The sequence below is a fragment of the Acomys minous genome, assembly GCF_964271855.1.
Source record: "Acomys minous genome assembly, chromosome: 19".
Classification (NCBI taxonomy): domain Eukaryota; kingdom Metazoa; phylum Chordata; class Mammalia; order Rodentia; family Muridae; genus Acomys; species Acomys minous.
Window position 1 is genome coordinate 17,374,537 of NC_140499.1, and position 22,303 is coordinate 17,396,839.

Sequence of the window (22,303 nt, forward strand, 5' to 3'; positions counted from 1 at the left end):
TGAAAGTTTCCATTAGCTCCCTCCCCTCAGAGCTTGGGGGAATCCCATGGAAGTGGGAAAGGAGTAACTGTGGTGGTCAGGGGAATGGAGAATACCAAGAGAACATGGTCCACTCAGTGAACTAAGCAGGGTGCATATCTCAGAGACTGGAGAGGCAGGAACAGGCCCTGCAAGGGTCTGCACCAGATCCTCTGAGTCTATGCTATGGCTATTAGCTCCTAATCACTTATGTTTTGCAGATCTCTTAACAGTGGGAGCAGATGTGTCTGACTCTTTGGCCTGCTCTTGGGACTCTTTTCCTCCCTTCTGGTTGGCTTCTCCAGCCTAAGTGTAAGGGCTTTTTACCTTGTCTTATTGTATCTTGTTTGGTTGCATTCAGTTGTTGTCTCTCGGAGGGCTGCTCTTTTCTGAAGGAAGGTGAAGGGAGTGGATCCAGTGGAGGGGGGCGTATGGTGGAGCTGGGGTGGGGGGAGTGGAGGGAGGGAAAACTGTGGTAGGTATGTATTGTATAAGAGAAGAATTTATTAAAAATAGGTGTGTGTGTGTGTGTGTGTGTGTGTGTGTGTGTGTGTGTGTGTGTGTGTGTGTGTAGAGAAATATGGAGGCTAAAAGAGGGTGTTGGATCCGGAGCTGCCTGACCTGTGTGATGCAAAGGGAATCCAAGTCTTCTCCAAGAGCAGCAAGAGCTCTTACCACTGAGCAATCCTTCCATCCCTGCTCACACTTTCTTCTTCATGAGCTTTTGGCATGAAAATTGCTATTTTCACCTTGGTGGCTTCTAGCCTGGAGAGGTCTTCCATGAAAGATATTGGTGAAATTCAACCTCCTCACGTCATAACCCAGCTATGATGGAGGATCTGTCCACAGACTAGTTCAACTGACTTCTTTTATATGCAAGGGATTCTCCAGAGACATATTACTTATGAAACATCCCTATTATTTGAAGAAAACCACAGATGTATAATGACTGAGGTGGCTCCTGTCATCGCTCTTGCTCCTCAGAACAAATGCCCAGCATGCACTGCACGTGCGTTCCTTTTCTAAAGCCACATGCTGAAGAGAATGTGGCAGCACCCATTTCCTCCTCTACGGCAACAAGAGGTCATGTTAGTTTAGAACGCTCACGTCTGTTCAGCTTGCACACTCGACAGCACCCTGCCAAAGCACACAGTCCCAGAACCACTTAATCTCCTGTGCCTTCACTTTCTGATCTTTGGCTGTTGTTATAGGAACTGGATCTATCTAGACATCGCCTCTGCGGCAACAGGGGACTAGCAGGGCACCTTGCGCAATAATTTGCAAACAGTGGCTTGAGAGAAGTGGGACATAGGAAAAACACACTTCACACTCTGACCTCCCTACATTGTCACAGGGACTGTTTGGCTGGGCTGGCTTCCCAAGGCGGGTGTGGGTAAGAAAGAAAGGAAAACAAAAGGAAAAGAAGAAGAAGAAGAAGAAGTTAAGAGCTAGGAGAGGTGGGAAGCCTGAGGTCAAATTTCAGCTTATCTAAGCAGCATGAAACCTCACACAAGATCCTGTTATTTTTATATATAGTTATATATTTTGCATATTCATAAATTTATCATATTTTCCATTCATAAAATCTGTAACGTATGATGAGCTGGCTAGATTGCTCAGTTGGTAAAGGGGCTTGCTGTAGAGCCTGACGCCTTTATATGGGACAGGCAAATAATTAGCAGAGTCTAGCATGTGTTTAATTTCTTTATACTGTTTTTGCTGGTGCTGTATTTAGGGTCATTAATGAAGTTTTGCATGGTGTTAGGTTTACTTGGCCCCAGGACAAAATGGCCACACACATGACAAAAACTTGAGGGAAGAAGGCTTTACTTTGGCTCACAGAAAAGGTACGGCAGCAAGAGCAGAAAGAAACTTGTCACGTTGCATCCACAGGCGGGAGATTGCACGGAAGTGAGACTAAGCTAACAGACCCCAGGGCTCACCCTCCACTCACTCACTTCCTCCAATCAAAACTCTGTCTCCTCAAGGTCCCACAGCCTCCCACAATGTCACCAGCTGCAAGAGACCAAGTGTTAAAACACAAAGCCTGTGGGGACACCGCACATTCAAGTCACAACAATGGCCGTGGTGAAATGAGCATCTTTCAGCCATGTCCAATGCTACCATGTAAGACAGCTATGGTCGCTGTACTGTAAAAGCAAGGCCACAAGGGAACAACTTCATAGCTATGAGGAAGATAGTCCATAGGCCCCCAAGTGGCTATGAGAGTTCAAGCTGGGACACCTCTCCTTGGACAGGCAACCTAGAAGTGTGACAGCTGGTCCATGAGCAGACATCAGTGTGACCAAGCATCTGTGTGGCGGCAGTTCTACTCGGATGGAGGCCGAGAGACTGTGGTATTTGTCTGTTGTGACTTGATGCTGTGAGAATGTTCAGCGCTTCCCATATCGTTGACATCATTTTTCAGAAGGGCCCAACAATCAAAGTCCAAGTCTTGCAATCCGTGAGCTCCTGAAATTCTAAAGGCATACAGCCTTTGGGGACTGTAGAAAAGGTAGACAGGGGTCAAAGGTTTGAAATGACAAAATTCACAGGATGAAAACAAGAACAACACAAATAATGTAAGTGAAAATAATAAATAGAAGACATTTGATCAACTCAAGACTCAAATATTTCTTAAAATGTCTTAATAAGATGGTGGAACCAAGCTCCACAGAGAGCTTAATGGTTAGTGATCTCCTCTCCTTCCTGGGAAATACCCTATTTCTTCTGTTTTGCAAAATTCTCTCTTGCTTTCTCTCTCACACACACAGGTTGCCTTGGTGTCTGCTGAGTTCAGTAGAAGTAAATGAACCACTGTCTCCTGCTCACCCACCCCACACCCTGCCCCGGTTCATTGCCAGGAAGAAACTCCTCCCTGGGACTTTTGACTTCTATTCTGTGGGTCCAGGAGGCCACTCTCTTTAAAATGTTTAACAGCGTGCACTCATGTGTGCAAGCCTTGACCACTGTGTCTTACTTTATTGTTGATTGATCGCCCCATTCTCCTCTCTCTTTTCTTAGCCCTTCTGTCATATTTGGAAATCACTCAGTGAAAACACTTCCGAGAGAGAGCTTTTCAGTGGCTCTCCGACCCACCCCCTCCCACCTCTGCCCCGGGTCTGTCCCCCCCTTCCCCTCTTCTAGCAAGAATGTATTTCCGTATGCGCATGCACAATCACCTTTGCCTGGTTTTGCCAAATCCTTGGAAAAGAAAATACTTACATTTACCACAACAGGGCAGAAAAGGCTGTTTTGTTGCCCTCGATGTAAAGTGGGGTTTATACCAATACCATTTAGAGGTGAATTGGTTAAAGCACCACTGCAACTTAAAACACCAAATACCATTTTCACCATCCACTGTTTATGAATGAAGCAGAATTATGAGTGAAATAAGATTACACAATGATACTGGAGATATTAAGATAGATTTTAAGTGAAAAACAAAACAAAACGCATAGTGGACCATATTACCATTTCACTGAAATAAAAGCCAGTACATAAATGTGTGTAAATATCTAACTATCCACACAGCGGGTGCTTGCTACAGAGGCCCTGGGTAGCTTATCTCTAGAAGGGACATTTACTACTGCACATTGGAATTATCTGCAATGAGACTCAGTCAGAGGAGAGGGTAAACCTTTTCTCTATAGGATCCAACGCAGCTTTTCCATAAGTGAATGAAATGACTATTTTAAAAGCTATAAGCCTCTGTTAGAATAGAAATTATTCTCATTATGAGGTAAAGTCTACTGTCCATATGCTAAAGTTTATTTGTTACTATAGGGTTACTAAGGCAGCCATTAATTTTTATTATGTACACCACTGAATTGACTACATACCATTTACAATAGAGAACTTGGGTACCAGGTACAAGTCCCCGTGAGGTTATAACCAGAACTGCATCCTTGCTGGCTTGACTTGGAAGTACTGACCCAATGGCTTTTGCCTCTTCTGAAGTGACCACACTGAACTTCCTTTGGAATTTTGGTTTTGTCTTCTTCCAGGCTGTAGGAGCTATATGCCAAACAAAAACGAGGACCTTTTAAAGGCTCTATTGATTTTCCTGCACACTTGTGAATGTCTGTGGTTTTTCTCATCAGACCACAAGAAAAGCAAGATGAAGACACGTGTGTCTTCCCGCCAGGGCAAAGACTCCACATTCATCACGGATGAAAGGCTCGGCAGAGTCCAGCAAGTTCGGATTAAGTTTGGCAAATTTATTGTTACTTTCCAGAAAACTGGCCAAATTGTGTGTGGGGTGGCGGAAGGGGGGGGGGCTGCCTATCCACAGCCACATGCTCCCTGTCTATCAGGCACTAGCTCAGCTTTGGGCAATCGCACGCTGGATTTAAGGGAGTTGGAAAGAGCGCTGACAGGCTGTAACGTCTTGGAATCTTTCCTCCGGGGACAGACATTCTCATTGAAGTTTTTATTTTGAATTATGTGATTGCTGGTATCTGCCTCTTGCATTAAATCTAACTCTTAAAACGTCCACGATCTTGTGATGTGGCTAGCTGTCAGCAAAATATTGCTGTGCAGGATCCCCAAGTGCCCTTAATACCGACAGAAGGTTTCTTAACAGGAACGGCTCATTTGTGAACAATGAAAAAACTTGCTCTACTACACGGACACTTGCAAGGGTCCAGCATCTGCTTTTAGTCAGTCCTGGACCACCACCCCAGAAAGCAGCATGTATGGTGCTGGCACTGGAAGGCTTGCTCTCAGGACCTGGTCTTCCTTTTAATTAGTTACTGAAGACCTTTAGAAAAGGACTTCACTGTCCTCAGCATCACTTTGTCTAGAAGAAATAACACCTAGAATCCATATCCACACCAGAGTTTGAGCAGGAAGCTATGGACTATTAATATGGCTAAGTCAAGGGAATTTAATGAAGTCACTTACGGTGGGGGCACAACTGAAGAGAACAGCCACGGGGGTGGGAAAGCCACCATCAGGGCACAGCCACGTCCATGGGCAGACTGGGGAGAAAATGTTTAATGGTGCCAGAAAAAAAAAAAAAGCCCTGGCAAGAGAAGAGAAAGGGGCTTGTAAAGTGGAAATACTGCATGTACAAAGTATTTAGAAGGCCTAGCAGCACAAGGGCACACAACCTTTAGTTTTTAAAAAATTGCTAAAATGTGCACATGTGAAAATATTGAGTTTTGTAAAGGTATCAATACATTTTTCTTAGAAGATTGGTCAAGTTTGGAGGGAAATGGTTGTTAACACTATACTACAGACAAAAACAAGCATCAAAACAAATGACTTAAAGTGCTGGAAACAATAACTTCTGGGCTGTGTAAGGAGAATTTGTGACTGTTCCTTAGCTGTTGAACTCTCATTTTCTCTGGTTGACTTTAGAATTGACTTCTTGTGTCCTTTCTGGTATTTGATTTGTATGTGTACGCATGAGTCTTTCTTATCTGTTCTGTTTGCAGATATTCATTGTGTTTCTTTAACTTGGGGTACGAATGTGGATTTTTGTAGTTTCTTCAGACCATACATTATCAAGGCTTTCAATGTCTTCTGTTTTCCTAATCTTGTTAGTATCAGCACTGGCCCTGTAACAAGACACCATATGACAATTTTTACTCTCCTGCCCACATGTCTTGCATAGCTAAGGATATTTCTTGTGGGAAAACCAGTGGTAATTATTTTCTCTATCAGTGTCTTGTTCTTAACTCTACTGAATAAACATAAATGATAGTTATCTGATTTATGATCCAGAAAATTATTTTTACTCTCATAACTAGTTTCTGAATTTTCTTTTCAAAACATAAATGTTGATTAACCTACTTGAGAGTAAAATCCTTGGTAAGATTTGTGGGAATTATATTTTCATTAAATTTTTTGATAAACTTTAGTACTTTGTATGCTTTATTTATCAGCCACGGGCTATGCCTTCTACAATCATGGTTCTATACTCATTTTTGAGATTATGTAGCCCAGACTGGGCATGATCTTGCTATGTAGCCAATGCTAGTTTCAAACTCACGACTCTCTTGTCTCTGCCTCTCCAGTGCTGGCACTACAAGCATATGCATCTTACTTGACTTGTTCTGTGTTTTGACCCATGTAATTTCTCTAGGAAATCTAACTTTGTTGGAAAGGAGTTAATACTTAAAATGCTGAGCTGGAGAGATCTTACTTCTCTTCCAAAACACACACACACACACACACACACACACACACACACACACACACACACACACTTACTTTAAAAAAATCCATACACACAGAGGTGGGGGGAAAGTCTCAATTAGAAGAGCATATGTAACAAACAAAATCCATGAGAAAAGAAGATGAACGAAAAGACTAGATGGTATTCAACTCAGGAAATTGGTCAATATCTAATATAAACAGGGAAGAATGACAGGAACCTAATAATACACAAGTAACTGGGGCAAGGAGAAGAAGAAAATTATAGAAAGCAGAATGTTGTAGGCAATAAATAGCTCTAAATGTAAAAGATGCGAACTCCGCAGTTAGAAGATGAAGTCTACGTGATAAGGATGTAAGACAAGATTCAACTATTTTTCTACCAGAAACAAACATCACTAGCATTTTTAATATATTAGCTAATATTAAGCTACTTATTTTAATCAACTAAATGGAGCCGACTTGGGTGTAGCACATGGAAAATCCTTTAGAGATGTTATATCCCACACTGAACAACAAGACTCAGGGATGTTTTAAGCAACAACATCTATAGGCCACTATAGTTTTTGCAGCCACCACTTGTGGAATCTTCTGCGTCTTAAACAGCTTGGAGATGCGCTTTGTTTGACTTCATGTCTAACGCACTGCTCTCTGTGTTCTGGAAGGCAATGGAGGGGAAGCAATTGTATGTTTTGAAAAATATGTCAGAGGTGATGGCTGAGCACTTTGGAGGCTGAAGCCGGCACGGGCATGTCCTAGACAAGTGTCTCTAAAGATCTGGAAACAATGAAGCTGTGAGGTTCACAACGCAGAGTCCAGTCAAGTGTCGACAGTGCAGGTGATCAGCCTTCTAAGCAAGTGCTGACTGTGCTGCACCGCAGGTTCACTAGGGAGCTCAAGGTGATCGCTCCGTGCAGAAGTCCCGCGGGTTTCACCACCAACACTTGCTGCTGCTGATTCCGCAGTCTTTAGGAAGTTTCTTCTTAAAGAGCCTGATGCCTGAGTTCTAGCCCCTTGGATTCAGAGAACTCTGAAGGATGAGTTCACACAGCGAGGCTACATGAAAACTCTAGCCTTGAGGGGCGTTTTCTGGCCCAGCTTTGTCCATGTTTCCAAAGATAGCAAGCATATGATACACGGGTGCCTATTGCTTGAGGTAACAGCTGCATTGATTGTTCTACGTGTTTGTGTACACATGCATGTTTGGGTGTGCACACGTGTGTTTGGGAGGCCATAGGACAACGCTGAATGTCATTCCTAGGGCAATGTCTACCTTTTTTATGTTTTCGAGTCAGGGTTCTCACTAGCCTGGGGCTGATGGATTAGGCAAGGCTGACTGGTCGCCATTTGATTCTGCCTTTCCCATGCTTGGAACAATTCATTTTACTCCAGTTCTAGAGATGGTTCTCAGAGCTCTCTCCCCAGCAGCAGGAGCATCTCAATGATTTTAAGGTTAACGGCAAAGGCAAACCGTCCTCTTCACCACAGATGGAGGTGACAAGCCCACAGGTCAGAGAGCAAGAAGCTGCAGAGCCCTATGAGTTTGTGAGAAGATGGAGGATTGCAGAATCCTTAAGATGTCACTGGGGGAAAGGCAAGGGAAGCATCGATGGTGATAAAGTTGATTTTCTCCTTGTGGGTTTTGGGCATGATGTCAGCAAAAGGTGCTTTTCTTACTAAAAACAAAAGGCTAGGGCTGGAAGACACAAGTGACAGCAGCAGGCACACATAGTCATTTGTTACACAGGGGAATACAGGACCAGGTCAAACAATGTGGTTCTGAGTACGTTCAGGAGGGTGGAATTCTGGGTGGTCGGCCAGCACCAGGTACATTTGTTTCTTGCTGATTTTGGAAAGAAAGAAACAAAACAAAGAAGAAATTGTCAGAAATATTCAGGCACTCTCTAATATTTCAGCACACAGTCTAGCTTTTGCTCTTGGGAACCCTCATACATTCACAGGTTTTTCTTAAAAAGCACGAGGATGGATCTGGTTTTCTCCAGCTGACACGTACATCAGGTCAGAGGTGAAAGCTGCCCAGAATCACTGCATCCTGACAGGCTTTCTGGAGTGCCTGGACCCAGCTGAAGCCTCCACAGCTCGATGCACTCCATTGCTAGGAGAAAGGAAAACACGCCCGCACGTTCATTTTTCTTCCTTCAAAAGGCCAAACAGCCTATCTTTGGATGGGTTTCAAGCCTGCTTTCATTCATTAAAATGTGAAACAAAATCAATGCGGGCTTCCTTGACAGCAGTCAGGTTTGGCTGGATCTTCCCACTCCTGTCAAGTGGTGCATGTCCCATTCAGGCCAGTCACGGTCCTTGGAGCGCTGTGTGAGTGGAACCCATCCAAGTACACAGAGATGATGACATGGGGACCCAAGGGCGTGGGGGTATAATGCCAGTGTAGTGGTGTGTGGGAAGTCTTAGCTACAAATTTCAAAAAGACTCTGCAGGGAATGCTACAGGAGGGCCCAGATCAGGGAGGTTCCATTGCCTGAGGGGATAGAACACTATGAACCTGTTTTAGTCTTTAGCCGAGTGTCTACATCCTGAAAACAAGTGTTCTTTCAGGAGTATGTGTTTTGTTTTCTAAAAACAAAGAGAACAAACAAAAAAATTCTAAAGTTGTTCTACTTCAGTTTGAACCCCAGACCTCTAGACTTCTAGACTTAAGGTCTGATGTTTTACCAACTAAGGCACCCAAGACTTCTGTCACTCAGTCTCTTAAAGGCAGAGTCGGGGTAGGGGTGGGGAAAATGTGACCTGGGTGGCATAAGGAGAAAATCCTAAAGAGTGTGTGTGTGTATGTGTGTGTGTGTATGTGTGTGTGTGTGTGTGTGTGTGTGTGTGTGTGTGTGTGTGTGTGTGTGTGTTATTATTAAAGAACAAAAAGCAGAATGAAAACATATGTCCTCAAAAAGTGACTAGTTGTAAATTAATTAAACATCTTCTAACTAACATTTTGTTGGCTAAGTCGGGTCTGGGTTAGCTGCAAGCCTTGACATGAGGGGCATTGTGGGGACTGAAGGAGCCTGGTGCTCACTCTCTGCCAGAATTGGGTTCTCAAAATGTTGACCCCCAACTTTCTTAGAATACCTAGCTGCTGAGTGCTAGAGATCTGCGTTGGAGATCCACCCTCGGAGTTATGTGTTCCCACCTTCACAGCTGAAGCTGTGTACTCTAGGCAAGTCACTTGATCTCTCTGAGCTTTCACATCTTTAGGACAAACTGTCCTAAAACAATTACCTCCCTCCCAGGTAACAGAATCTCAAGACAGGTGGCCCAGCAGACACAAGTGCTTGCTGGGGAGCCGGAGAGATGGTGCAGTGGTTGAGAGCACTGGCTGCTCTTCCAGAGGACCTGAGTTTAATTCATAGCATGGTGGCTCACACCTGTCTGTAACTTCCAGGGCTTCTAACACCCTCATACATGCCAGCAAAACAACAGTGAACATCATATAAAAATAAATTATATAGGAGCACTTAGCTGGGCAATCACGAGGACCAATATTCAGATCCCAGCACCTGGCTAGCCCTAATAGTATTAAGGTTAAGTGTCGCCCCCTTTGATTGGTCCCAAAGGGGAGGATGCTGCTTTCATGGTCAAGGCCCATATTGCTCTGGTAGGAGGGCACTCTTTTACCCTTCAGTGAAAACTGCAGAGAGCAAGGGCCTTGGGTACCCCGTGTGGGTGTGCCAGCACTTTCACTTTGTTCTCCAAGGCCTCATTCTCTTGAGTCTTTCTGAAATGTAGCACTCTGACTGTGCTCCATCTCCCTCCTCCTGGGAGCTGCTGAGATCTCCAGCTCATCTCTTCTCATGTGTGTGTGTTTTTTTCCCTCTCTGACTCCAATACATGTCAGAAGTTCACTTCCCAGTCCATTTTGAAATTCTTTTATGTATGGGACCAAAATGTGCCAAGTGTGTGTGGGTGACTTGTTCCCTGGTGATATAGGGAAGGTTGAAGGAATTATTTGGGGTACCCCTTCATCTATATCTTGTATCTCCCCCGAGGCTGAGTCCTCCTTCCCAGACTCCTTGCAAACTGTGACATAGTCATGGAAAGCAGGGTAGAGGCTCCTGGGCTGGATATGGGGCTTGCAAGGGAGGGCCCGCCTCTGTGGCTTTGTTAGAGGGGGGATGCTGTGAAAATTTTGACCCTAGAGCCTAAATTTAGGGTGCTTGATATCCCATTATACTCATAAAGGGCTCATCCATTCAGAGGGTAATTATGGCTTTAAAAAGCACTGAACTGTACCAGATGCCTTGGTATTTCCTTAGAAATTCATTTGTTTAAAACAATGGAGAAGAAAATGAATGGATTACCATTCAAAACGGATTTTCTGGGTTCTTAGAAGTTCTGGATAGCAGTTTATTTCTGTGGCAGAAGCGGCTGGCTTCGGGACACGTGGTCACTTGAGGTTGATGTAATTTCTCCCGAATGCAGCATCTGAAGCACTAGACAGCTCCTATCTCCTCAGTTGTAATTTCCCACAGGGTAAGTGCTGGAAAATTATATTACAGTGTTCTGCACAGTGTTAACTCTGGGATGCTCACACTAAACAGCATATTTGCACTATTTATCTCAAAGTGTCTTTGCATGTGAAAGTCACTCTGCAGTGGACAGTAGTCTTTGGGCAGAGTGCAAACTCCCTCAACCCCCATCTTTGCCCTCTTAGCATAATGATGATTGACCACCAAGACCCCTGAACAGGGAAGAGAGGACTTCCTGTCTGTGCCCTAAAACAGGTGACACAAATGGGAAGAGTGGCCAAAGAAACGCTAGGCAGGAAGGACCACTTGTGGCCAAACCAGACAGCGAGTACAGGAGGGAACTAACTCCTGAAAGCGGGTCTCTGACGGCCACACAGTGCCCACCACCATAATAACAACAGCAATGATAGCAAGCATAGTAAGACTACATAAATGGTTGGAAAGTGCAGCTTCTGCTCTGTGAGCTGGGATCCGGTTTGGATTAAAAAAGTCATGGCACAGAGGGAACCTGGCACTCGGACAAAGGCCCCATCACATTGCACACAGCATGATCTCTGCGAGGCAGCTTGTATGTAAATGAGCATAATGACTCCACCACACTGGGCAGGCAGGCAGCCATGTAACATGTAAGTGTGCCGTATGGCGCCGTATGCTAAGCAACATTAGCTCGGGCTGGGCACTGGCAACATTGGAAGGTTGACAGCAATGTTGCCATCTATGTCAAAGCTGTACAGGGGTCATGCACTTACATGTAACTGTAAAGCTAGCAAAAGTAAATGGTTCTGGCTTGTCTTTGAACCCCCTGCTTCCACCACAAAACTGGAGGGCAGTGGCACTGAGGAGGCCAGCAGGGAACTGAATCTGCGGGTCAGAGTCAGGGCTTGCCTCAGGCCTTGTCACTCCAGTCTTTGGTGAGGGTTTCCTAGGAGACAGGCTATGTCCTTTTTCAGTGTTGTCCCACTGTTAGTGAAGTCAGCTCATTCTGCTCATAGAGTCCTTCCCAGCCGGAAGCGCCACGTCTTCATGGGTGGAATGGAAGGCGCACTCGGCACCTCCGGTCAAAGGGTGGATACTCTCTGGACCTTTTTATAATCTTCTGTGTAGGAGAGGCATCTGACGTGATTTAAATGTAAACTGTCTCCCCCAGACACAGGCATTTGGACCCTTGAGCCCAGCTCTTTGAGTTGAAGTAGTGGAAATTTTAGGAGGTGGAGCCTCCGCAGAGGAAGTGAGCTGCTGGGCCCCACTTCCGGGCCTGTATCTCTTGCACGCAATGTGATCAGCCACCGCTGATGCTGCGCCTCACCTTCCCCAGCATGGTGTGCTGTATCTTCTCCAACTGTGTTTAAAATAAGCCCTTCATCCCTTCACTTGGCTTTGTTAAGGCAACGAGAAAAGTAAGAAACACAATCTCACAAGCATTTAGGCTCAGCTGGATCTATGCTTTCCAGAGGGCACTATAGAAAATATATTATGACCCTCCCTGGAAGATTCTGTGGACAAAAGGCCCGGAAAACCTTTAGATAGCTAAGCATTTTCTTTCTAGAAGACTCTTAACAGCTCCATAGCATTCGCTTTCTCTCCTAAACTCCGAGAGAGGTATGGAGAACACCCACTACATTCCTACACAGGAACACCTTTTTCAATTCTCCTGAACACCTTTAGAATTCTCTTGAAAATGATCTTCCAGGAAACATACTTTGGGGAGCAACCATCTAGGTGTGTTAGCACATGATCCACAACGAGACTGATATATACTGCCTGCCGTATTTCAAATGACCACAGCCAGAACAAGGACAGTCTAAGCATCAGATAGTGACAGCAATGGTGCCTGAGTGACTTCCATCCCACAATATGTGCACAGCCTCTGTGGAGCAGGACAGGTTCCAAGGGTCCCAGGTGCAGCAGTACACTAAGCCATCATCAACAGATGAATGGAAGCCCAGGAAACCTACTGTGTCCTGAAAACTGTTTGAACCTTGTGGTTAAAGAAAATAGAACTGACGTGTCTTTCCTATCTTTTATTTTGTGTGTTGATGTTATTTTACACTAGTCCCTTTCCTTAACATTTCCTAATATCTTCGGCATGAGATGCTCAGTTTTGACTCCTTCTTAAGTTCCAGTTTTCACTTACAATCCATTTCATATCTACAGCCATGCATCCTGGCAAGTGTGTCCTGTGCCTTTGAATACTCTGTGGTATGGACAGACTGCATCTTCCCTCTGTGAGCCTTAAATCCTAGGCTGTAAGGGTTCGGTAGGCAAAGATCCTCTCTGTGGTAAGAAAACTACATGCTTAAAACGGCTTAATAAGCTACTGCTGTGGAAGGCTCACAGGTAGGCCCAGGGCTAGGAAGCTGGTGCTGTAGATCCTCTCTGTTCTGTAGCTCAGACTTGACTCTCAAGTTCAGTGTTTTAGCTGTGTGCTGAGCGCTTTCCAGAATGGAACCTTTTGGAATCCACATACTGTGCATCTGTCACATCTATGAGGAGTGGAAGGGAATGCAGCCAAGTAGTTTATACTGAGTGGGCTTCCAGATGGTCACTTGGACCATAGTTCCCTGGGGGTAGCATTGTTTGTCCCAGAGGCCAGTGTTTCAGGCACTGTCCATAGGGACATGAATATCAGGGCCACGATGGGTGTTTTACTTCCTTCAGGTTTAAGTTTGAGGTCAGTGGACACCCGAAATATGACTATGGAACACACTAGGGAGGAGGAGGGAAAGGTAGATATTGGGGTTCCCATCTTCCAGAAGGCCTTTACCACTTCTGGCTCTTTCCTCTCAGTGGGAAGTTTGTTCTCTGGCCTCACAAGACCCTCCCATCCTGCTTAGGTTTAGAGTCTTCTGGGAATGAAAAGTTGAGGCTGTGTCTGCTGTAGCTTTTGGGGCTGCCCCTACATAAGACTGTCCTCTTCCCACTGCCTTCTTGGTCCTCCTCTTCCCTCACCTCTCTCTCTCTCTCTCAGTTTTTCAAAATAGTGTTTCTCTGTGTAGCCTTGGCTGTCCTGGACTTGATTTGTACACCAGGCTGGCCTCGAACTCACAGCGATCCATCCACCAGCCTCTGTCTCCCTGAGTGCTGGGATTAACGGTGTGTGCCAGCATGCTCAGCTGTTTCTCACCATTTTCACACTGAGCAGATCCTTCAGTTGGTGCAGACTAGGAGGTAAAATGCTTAGAACACTTGGATGTTCCTTTTTAAAAATTTTTTTATTTTATATTTATATATTCACTTTATATCCCGATCAAAGCCTCCTCCTTCCTCTCTTCTCAGTCCCTCCCTCCCACCCTCTTCCCCCTTTACACTCTCCCCTTGTCCTCAGAAAAGGGGAGCACCGACCCCAGCACACCAAGTCACATCAGTACTGAGCAGCTCCTTCTCATCCACTGAGGCCAGGCAAGGTAGCCCCACTAGGGTGAAGTGATCAAAAGCAGGCAACAGAGTCCATGTCATAGACAGCACCTGCTCAACTTACCAGGGGCCCACATGAAGATCAAACTGCCCATTGGTTACGTATGTGTAGGGGCCCAGGTTGGTCCATGCATGCCCTTTGCTTGGTGCTTCTCTCTCTGGAAGCTCCCATGGGTCCAGGTTGGTTGACTCTGCTGGTCTTCTTGCAGCATCTTGTCCCTTCTGGGTCCTTCTATCGACTCCTCACCTTGCCGTGCAGACAGCTCCCCAGGAGTGGGTGTCAGGGTGAATTCGCTAGACAGTTTTCATAAACAGCCCATCCACTCCCTGCTGCTTCCTGGGGGTCTGTATGTCATTCCAATTTGTCACATGTTTATACACTTTTTATTTGTATTTCTCACACGAGAATAGGCTCCCTGAAGGCTTACACCGATTCCTTATTGATTCCCAAATCCTACCCCTCTACATCACTGAATTTCAGTGACTGTTGAATGAACAGATCTGAATGAGTAAGTGAATGAATGAATGAATGAATGAATGGCTTTATCATTAAAATTCCTGTACAAGAACTCAAAGACAGCAGGAAAACACTCTGAAAGACAATGGTATTTTTTGAGATCTTTTTCATCTCCCTTTGAGTCTTCATATTTTCCTTTGGCTGTACTTATTTTTCAGTCATCTTATTTCAGACCTTACAGTTTTGGCAACAAAAAATAAACTTGGTACATTAGTCAGATTTTCATCTCTGAAAGCAAGTGAAGTGGGGCAAGGGTACTAGGTTTGGCTCCTAGTGTCAGAGGCTTCATTTCATTGGGCTGAACTGAGCTAAGGCAGAGCATTACGCTGGTGGGAGCCTTGGTGCAGGAGACTTCACTTCATCATGGTCTGTAGTCAGAGAGGGAGAAGAGAAGGCTAGGGATAAGATCCTCCTTCAAGGGCACACCCACCAGGGCACACCCACTAGGGCATACCCACCAGGGCACACCCACCAGCACACACCCACCAGGGCACACCCACCAGGGCACACCCACCAGCGCACACCCACCGTGACCCTCCCGTTAGGCTCCAGTTTCTACAGTACTCACAACCTGCCAATATTCCACTCAATCATGACTGCACCGATGGGCTAGGCCGCCTCCCTTATTACCCAGTTACTTTCTCCAAGCTTCTCCTTGAGCACTGCACTGGGGCCTTTGTGGGGGACTTCAAATGCAAATCACAGCAGGAAGACGGCTTGGGAGAAGTAAGAGCACAGTGTAAACAAAGGAAACATAAGGGAAGCACGGGGTCCTCCTGGCAGCGGTATGCTGCTGTACAAAATAAATGGGCTATTAAAGTTTGCTGTTAGTTCGTATAATTATGGTGGCAGTTATCAATAAAAGACACAAACACCTGTTAGATTTTTAATATGCCTTAAACTTTGGGGCTGGGCAAAAATAACCAACCCCCCCCCCCCACTAAGCTATCTTCTATTTTCCAGCCCCACATCCCATGCCATTTTCTGTAATCTTTTCTATATGGGTTACTTCCCAGCCTTCATTCTCATAAGCACTTGCACATGTTTTTCATCTGGCCTGCTTCTCTTCATCACTGATGCTCAGAGCAGGCTCCTCCCAGCCACATGCTGTTAGTTCAGGCTAGCCATGGCAGCCCTGCCTCCTGATCCTCTTCTCGACCTGTCTCTTGTCTCCCCTCCTATGATACTTTTGTCCTCCACACCCTTGAAACTCGGCCTTGCCTACCTCGTTTCTTCCCTGGCCTGGCCTGCCCTGCCCAGGGGTAGGCATTTATTCAGCCAATCAGGGGTAATTTGGAGACAAGGCAGCAGCAGCATTTTGATATACGTTCGGGACTGGCAGTAGAACAGTTAGAATCTCTGGGCAAGCAATTAACATCTGATTATCAAGCAGCGGGCCATGCAATAACAGTATGTACTCCATTTGTCATGTGTAGTCTGTGGACACAGTGGTGTGTGAGTCATCTGTCATGTGTAGTCTGTGGACACAGTGGTGTGTGTGTCATCTGTCATGTGTAGTCTGTGGACACAGTGGCGTGTGAGGCATCTGTCATGTGTAGTCTGTGGACACCGTGGTGTGTGTGTCATCTGTCATGTGTAGTCTGTGAACACAGTGGCGTGTGAGGCATCTGTCATGTGTAGTCTGTGGATACAGTGGTGTGTGAGTCATCTGTCATGTGTAGTCTGTGGACACAGTGGTGTGTGTGTCATCTGTCATGTGTAGTCTGTGGACACAGTGGTGTGTGTGTCATCTGTCATGTGTAGTCTATGGACGCAGTAGTGTGTGTGTCATCTGTCATGTGTAGTCTGTGGACACAGTGGCGTGTGAGTCATCTGTCATGTGTAGTCTGTGGACACAGTGGTGTGTGAGTCATCTGTCATGTATAGTCTGTGGACACAGTGGTGTGTGAGGCATCTGTCATGTGTAGTCAGTCTGTGGACACAGTGGTGTGTAAACCATTTCTCATGCATAGCCTATAAACACTGTGGTACATGCTACATTTCTCATGCATAGTCTGTGGCCACAGAGCAAGCAGAGTGGGGGTCTTGCATGCACAGCCACATTCCTTATCTCCAGCTGTCTTATTACAGACAATCTTCTTGGCTTATTTTTTCCATTATATTTCCCCATAATGATTCTAGCTTGAATAAATATGTAAATGTGTCATTTTTCTGGTCTATACAACTTTTTTAACTAAAGAGATTTACCTTCAAATACACTAGCAAAGGTTATCTGCTAACAAGACTGTTTCACTAACTTTTGCTTTCTTTTGTGAAAAATAAATCAGTATTGGCCGAATATGAGAAATTAGAGGAATGTGCTTGTGTTATGCTCACACTCAGTTTTCAAAGTCTTTCTTAAAATACTGGAATCATCCTTGAAAATCTATTGTTTCCCCCTACATTTTATTCAGAATAAGCTATTTTTATTTCACCGCTTGCTCCTCTGTTGCTATTACCTTTGGTGTTTGCTAGCTTCAGCAGGCCTGGAGCAAGGGTTTTCTGTCTCTATGTATTTGTTTATTGGGAGCAGTGAAAGGAAATAGACTCCTAATACTCACGTGTCCAATCCATTGATAAGAAGCAAGTGAGGAGGAGAGAAGAAAGAAACACACAAGGGAAAAATGAGAAGTAGCCCAAAGTGAAGACATACATGCTCATGGAAAGGTAGCTAATAAGAGACCCTGAAAAAGGAGCCACCCTGAGAGAGGCCTTTTGCACGGGGCTTTTTGATAGGAGTGGAAACTGTGCTGAGCAAGGTTTGGCTGTAGTTGCAGCAGCTGCTGGGGCTGCTTCTGGCAGAGTGTGTGGGAATGTGCCAGCATTGGTGTGAGTGACATCACAGGGTGCGGTGTAGTTTCTATGTCAGTTCTGTATTACAGGATGGAATGGAAGTTTCAGAAGGGTCTGTGTGGCAGAAAGATTCCTGCAAGGGCTGGAGTGTAACTCAGTCAGTAAAGTGTTTGTCATGCAAGCGTGAGGACCAGAGTTCGATTCCCCCACAATCTATGTGAAAATCCAAGCTTGGTGGTGTCAGCAGTCATGCCAGCACTGGGGAGATGGAGGGTTCCTGTTGGCAGGTCTCCCACCACTGAGCAACACTGCCTCACTGGGCAACACTTGAGGATATGCTCTGACCCCTACAGATATGTAGCACATATGTAAGCACACACCTATTGCTTACACACCTATGCACACCTAGATTGTGCTTACTTATCTGTAAGAACTTAAACAGAAAGCAGCACCATGCAGGCCTCATGCAGCCACACACTGTCCTTTGTTGTCGCTGAAAGTGTCACAGGACATGTGCTCTTCTTCCCCAAACGGACAGTTACCCACGAGCTCCCGAGTAAGCGAGTGTTTCCTAGTTGTGTTTTGCTTTTAAAGCTGTGAGAATGAACCATATTCATCACTTCCTGTTAGAAATCTTCCATGACTGCAATTTTAGCACCATGGTAATTGCTTAGTTAAACTTGAACGTTCTATTTTCCCTCTAGATTCTGTCTTTTAGTTGACACTATAAATAATGACTTCATCACTTTGTTTTTTCCCATTTTCACTCTTGGGCTATTAGTTAATTATGAACATTTTAAGTTTTCTTTCATTCAATTTACATTGAATAAATTCATTTTTACCAGTGATTATTTTCAAAGGCAAGAAACTAGAAAGGCATTTAGAAGGTTAAGTGTCAAACTTACAAGTGAAAGTTCATTTGGAAATGTATATTTTCTTATGCAGTAATAATTTAATTATTTTTCAATTTTGTTAAAAAAACAGTAGATACAACATATTGTAATTCATCTTTTATATTAGTGCTGGAGTGTCATGAAATTGCAGCTTATTTGTAAATATCTGCCACATCACTTCTTGTCTGTTGAGCTTATAAATAGTGTAGAGAGGTTTAAATTTGAAGGTCTTATTGCTCGTATGTGCTGTGTGGTCTACTAGAATCCAAGAGAAAAGCTTGGGACTTTACAGGCAGGGGGCCCATTGCAACAAAGACTGCAAAGGTACTGTAAGAGAGATCAGGCTGAGTCATATTTAACAAGGATAATGACCTTTCTTTCAAGCCTAAGGAAATCATCTTGCTCTTTTAGTCCATGTAACTCTTTGCCAAAATGAAAACAAACAAACAAGCAAACAAACAAAAAACCCCAAACCCAACCAACAAAGAGACACCCCAATTGTTTTGTTCCTCCCTTTGTCTTCCTTTCTAGTGTCTTTTTTGTTACTCATTTTCAATCCAATTTGTACATTGATGTTTGAGGAAGAAAAATAATACCCTCCAATATTTTTTAAAATGTCCTAGATAAGTATGCAACCAGGACGAGCCAGAAAGGGTGACTGTGACATAGTCTCTGCTGCTCCCCTATGCAAACCAAGCCCTATTCTGGACACTTAAAAACGAGAGCAGCATTGGGCCAAAAGAAGTATTGTCTGCACATCATAAGTGGCCCGTCAACCACTTCTGTTTCCATAGTGTCACTGACCAACAAAGCTGGCTGCTGGTACACCTCCCCGCCTACACACACAGCGAGAAGGGAGGGGCACCCCATTGTCCCCTTGCTGCTGTTTAGTGTCCAGGTGGTGCTCAGGCATGGAGTTTGCAGGGTAGATGCCATTCCAGGCCTTGCTGCTTCCTATGGGAGCCAGGGCCTCAGGGAGTCAGAGGCAGAGCTCACAAGGCAGAAGTCCCTCTCGGAAGAGACTGGAATGCTCCCTTTTCGCTCCCACACATACCTTTCCTTTGCTGTGAAACTTGCTGGAGGGGAACGCGATTCTATTTTCAGCTGCTTATGCGTGGTGACCGTGGCCAGCTTCCTGGCCCTGTATTCATGTGGCCTTTCTTCTGCCTGCTCCACATCCTTTCCCAGAGACAGTATAAGTCAAGCTTGAATTCCCCCTTTGAATTTTTTCCGTCTCAGACATCTGAATGGGTTCCCAGCAGAAGCTAGAAGTTGTTTGATCCACCTCCCTTGGCCCATTATGTTTCCGGTTGCTATGCCCACTTTTTATTTTTGTTTCATCCTTGTGGATCACAGTTATTTGATGGGCTCACTTCCCCCACTGCCATAAGTGATAATTCAGGATGAAGAAAATCAACAGTGGTCTGCTAGTTCTGAACTTGCCTCTTTTGAGCCTCTAATAGAATTACATTCACAAATGGCTCCTCAAGGTCAAAGGTCTGTGGTAGTGATAAGGAAAATACTGTGTATATAGATAAAAATAAGGAAATGTATTTATTTGAGTAAAATTATAGATGGGGCGTGGGTAGAGCCTCAATAAAGCATATTGGCAGGTTCATTGAAACAGAAGAGCTCGTAGAAGGGAAGATGGGGTTGCCGAGGCAGGTGCGAGCCAGGAGAGCTTCTGAAGCAGTAACAAAGGCCTGGTGGAATGGAGCCTTTGTGAGAACGTCTCCAGCTGGCACCATTCTCACGACCCAGCGGGTCAGAGGAAAGTCCTACGGGTATGTGAGGTAGAACTGAAGCCACAAGTCCTCGCTTCGTCACAGGCACCCACACGCCCCGCTATCTGCTTCTAGAAGACTTCTGTAGGCTTCCAGAAGCCTAAGTCTGCAAGGCCTGGCTTCCCTGGGACGGGTCACATGGGCAGAGACCAAGAGGAACAGGGGCAGCTGTGGGAAACCCTGGGGCTGAAGCCTCTCCTCCTCGGGGCTGCTATGCTGGATGCTTTGGATGCCGTGCGTTTTGCTGTGTGTAAGGAAGCTGTTGGAGGAGGGGGGGGGGGCGATGGTCTCATTTTGTTTCTGTCGCTGGGATGAAACGCCCTGAGAGGAATTAGTGTAGATAATGACGGGTTGGCTTTCACTCACAGTTCCAGGCTATAACTCATCACTACAGGGAAATTCGTAGCAGCAGGAGCTAGAGATGGCTAGCGACATCCAACACCAAGAGAAACGCAGCCCACACGCTTAGTGCTCCACTAGCTGCCCGCTTTCAGCACAGGTCTTCTCACGTCAAGGAGGCAGTGAAGGCAATCCCCCACAGACATGGCCATCGGCCAACCTGATCCAGACGGCTCCCCATCAAGACTCTCTTCCTATTGACTCTAGGTTGTCCATCCCTGGAGACATCCTCAAACCTCTCAATAAAGGCGAACGGGTTTCCTTTCTCCATTTCATCTGTTGCTGTTGGCTTCAAGAGCAACAAGGCTTCAAACGCTGTGAATATTGGTCACTGAAGCTGTATTGAAGAGCCAAGATGCAAAATCAGACAGAGGAGGAACAGATTCGATGGGAGGAACAGTTTCGATGAGTTTTCAGAGGCCCTGGGCCAAGCACTGTGGTACCCTGTGGCTAGTACCAAGGATGAGTGGTCTTTCCACACAAAAGAAGGAGCCAAAATTCTATCAGTGTCAGACAGTGGGTAGAGACGTCTCCACACTTTAGGTAGTGGACCGTCTCCCCTCCCAGGCCCAGAGCAGTGCCCCAGCTCTGAGAAATGATATTGCATTCGCAGTTGTGACAGGCAAATGGGCCTTCTTGGAAGCTCTATGCTGACAGCCACATGCTCAGCGTAGGCCCTCTCCAGCAGGAAACATCTCTCTCTGTGTTCACAGTGGCCGCTCTAGGCCGACAGTGGTCAGTCTCTTTCAGTGAGTTCTTCCATCATCAGCACAGGCCGCTCCTCTTCCACACGACAGCCACCAGCCTGCACCATGACCACTGCACTCAGAGCTGGGGTCAGGGATAGGTGCCCCCTTCCTGCACCATCTTATCAGTGCCAAAACAAGCAGATTAAACCCGGTACCAGCCTGTCAAGCTGGCCAGCCCAGTAAATCTTAGAGTATATCTAGATTTTCATTGGTTCGTTTTGTTTTCTCTCCCTGGGGTGATCTTGGGATTCTTGCCAAGGTGGGGGTCTAATGGCTGTCAGCAGATAATGCCACAGGAAGGTTTTATAATCTGACATTTCCTGTTGTCGGACTTCCATGTCTAAAGGCCAAGCCAAACAGTGTTTGGACTCTTTGGATCTCAGACAGTTTCTGTCTCTCTTCCTGCCCTTGATCCGGCCCTTGGGTTCTCTCACTTCTGCCTTTCCATCCAAGCTCGTGCAGAAGTACAGACTGGCATGAGAATGCAGTTCTTGCCTCCCACCCAGACAGAACTACAAAGAACCCCCTGGTAAACTGAGGCAGCTGCTGGTGTGGTGTTGACATTGTTCTAAGGGCCAGAGGGAAAGCCCTGGCTGGAGTGCTTCCTGTGGAATTCCAGATGCTTTCCATAGAAGCTCAAATCTTTCCTGCTTAGAACTTTCCAAGTTCTGATTCCTGTCCAGTGAAGCAGATCATCATTGAAGTTCTCAAAGCAAGTGTCAGGAGAAAGAACCAGGAAAGACCATTACCAGATGGACCGGGCCAAGGGTGCGGGACGTTTCTCATTAGGTTGTTGTGATAGCTACATCCCTACACCACAGAATGACAGCCCCATTAGAAAGGATCAGGATCCTTGGACTATAAGCCATTCTAGTTGGCGAAGCTGCTGAGCAAGCAGGCTAGGGACTCTCTTCTTTGGAGCTAGTAAATGGTCCCCTGGGGCTGAGCAAGGCAAGGCCTGTACAGGTGTCTACAGTACATGAGTCTACAGCAGGCCTGATTTTCTGCTTTCAAAAGCACAGCAAAGGGGTGGGGGGGAGCAATGTGGCTCAGCTGGTAGAGTGCTCAGTGTGTATGC

At 45.6% G+C, this 22,303-nt stretch overlaps 1 long non-coding RNA gene across 1 annotated transcript; it reads right to left on the bottom strand.

The window, feature by feature from the left end:
* Positions 1 to 14,001: 14,001 nt before the first annotated feature.
* Positions 14,002 to 20,684, bottom strand: LOC311590226. The gene is made up of 3 exons (XR_014776800.1): positions 19,348 to 20,684; positions 15,176 to 15,323; positions 14,002 to 14,975 (listed from the first exon to the last, which is right to left on the bottom strand). It is a non-coding gene; the product is annotated as an uncharacterized lncRNA (long non-coding RNA).
* Between the last annotated feature and the right edge of the window lie 1,619 nt (positions 20,685 to 22,303).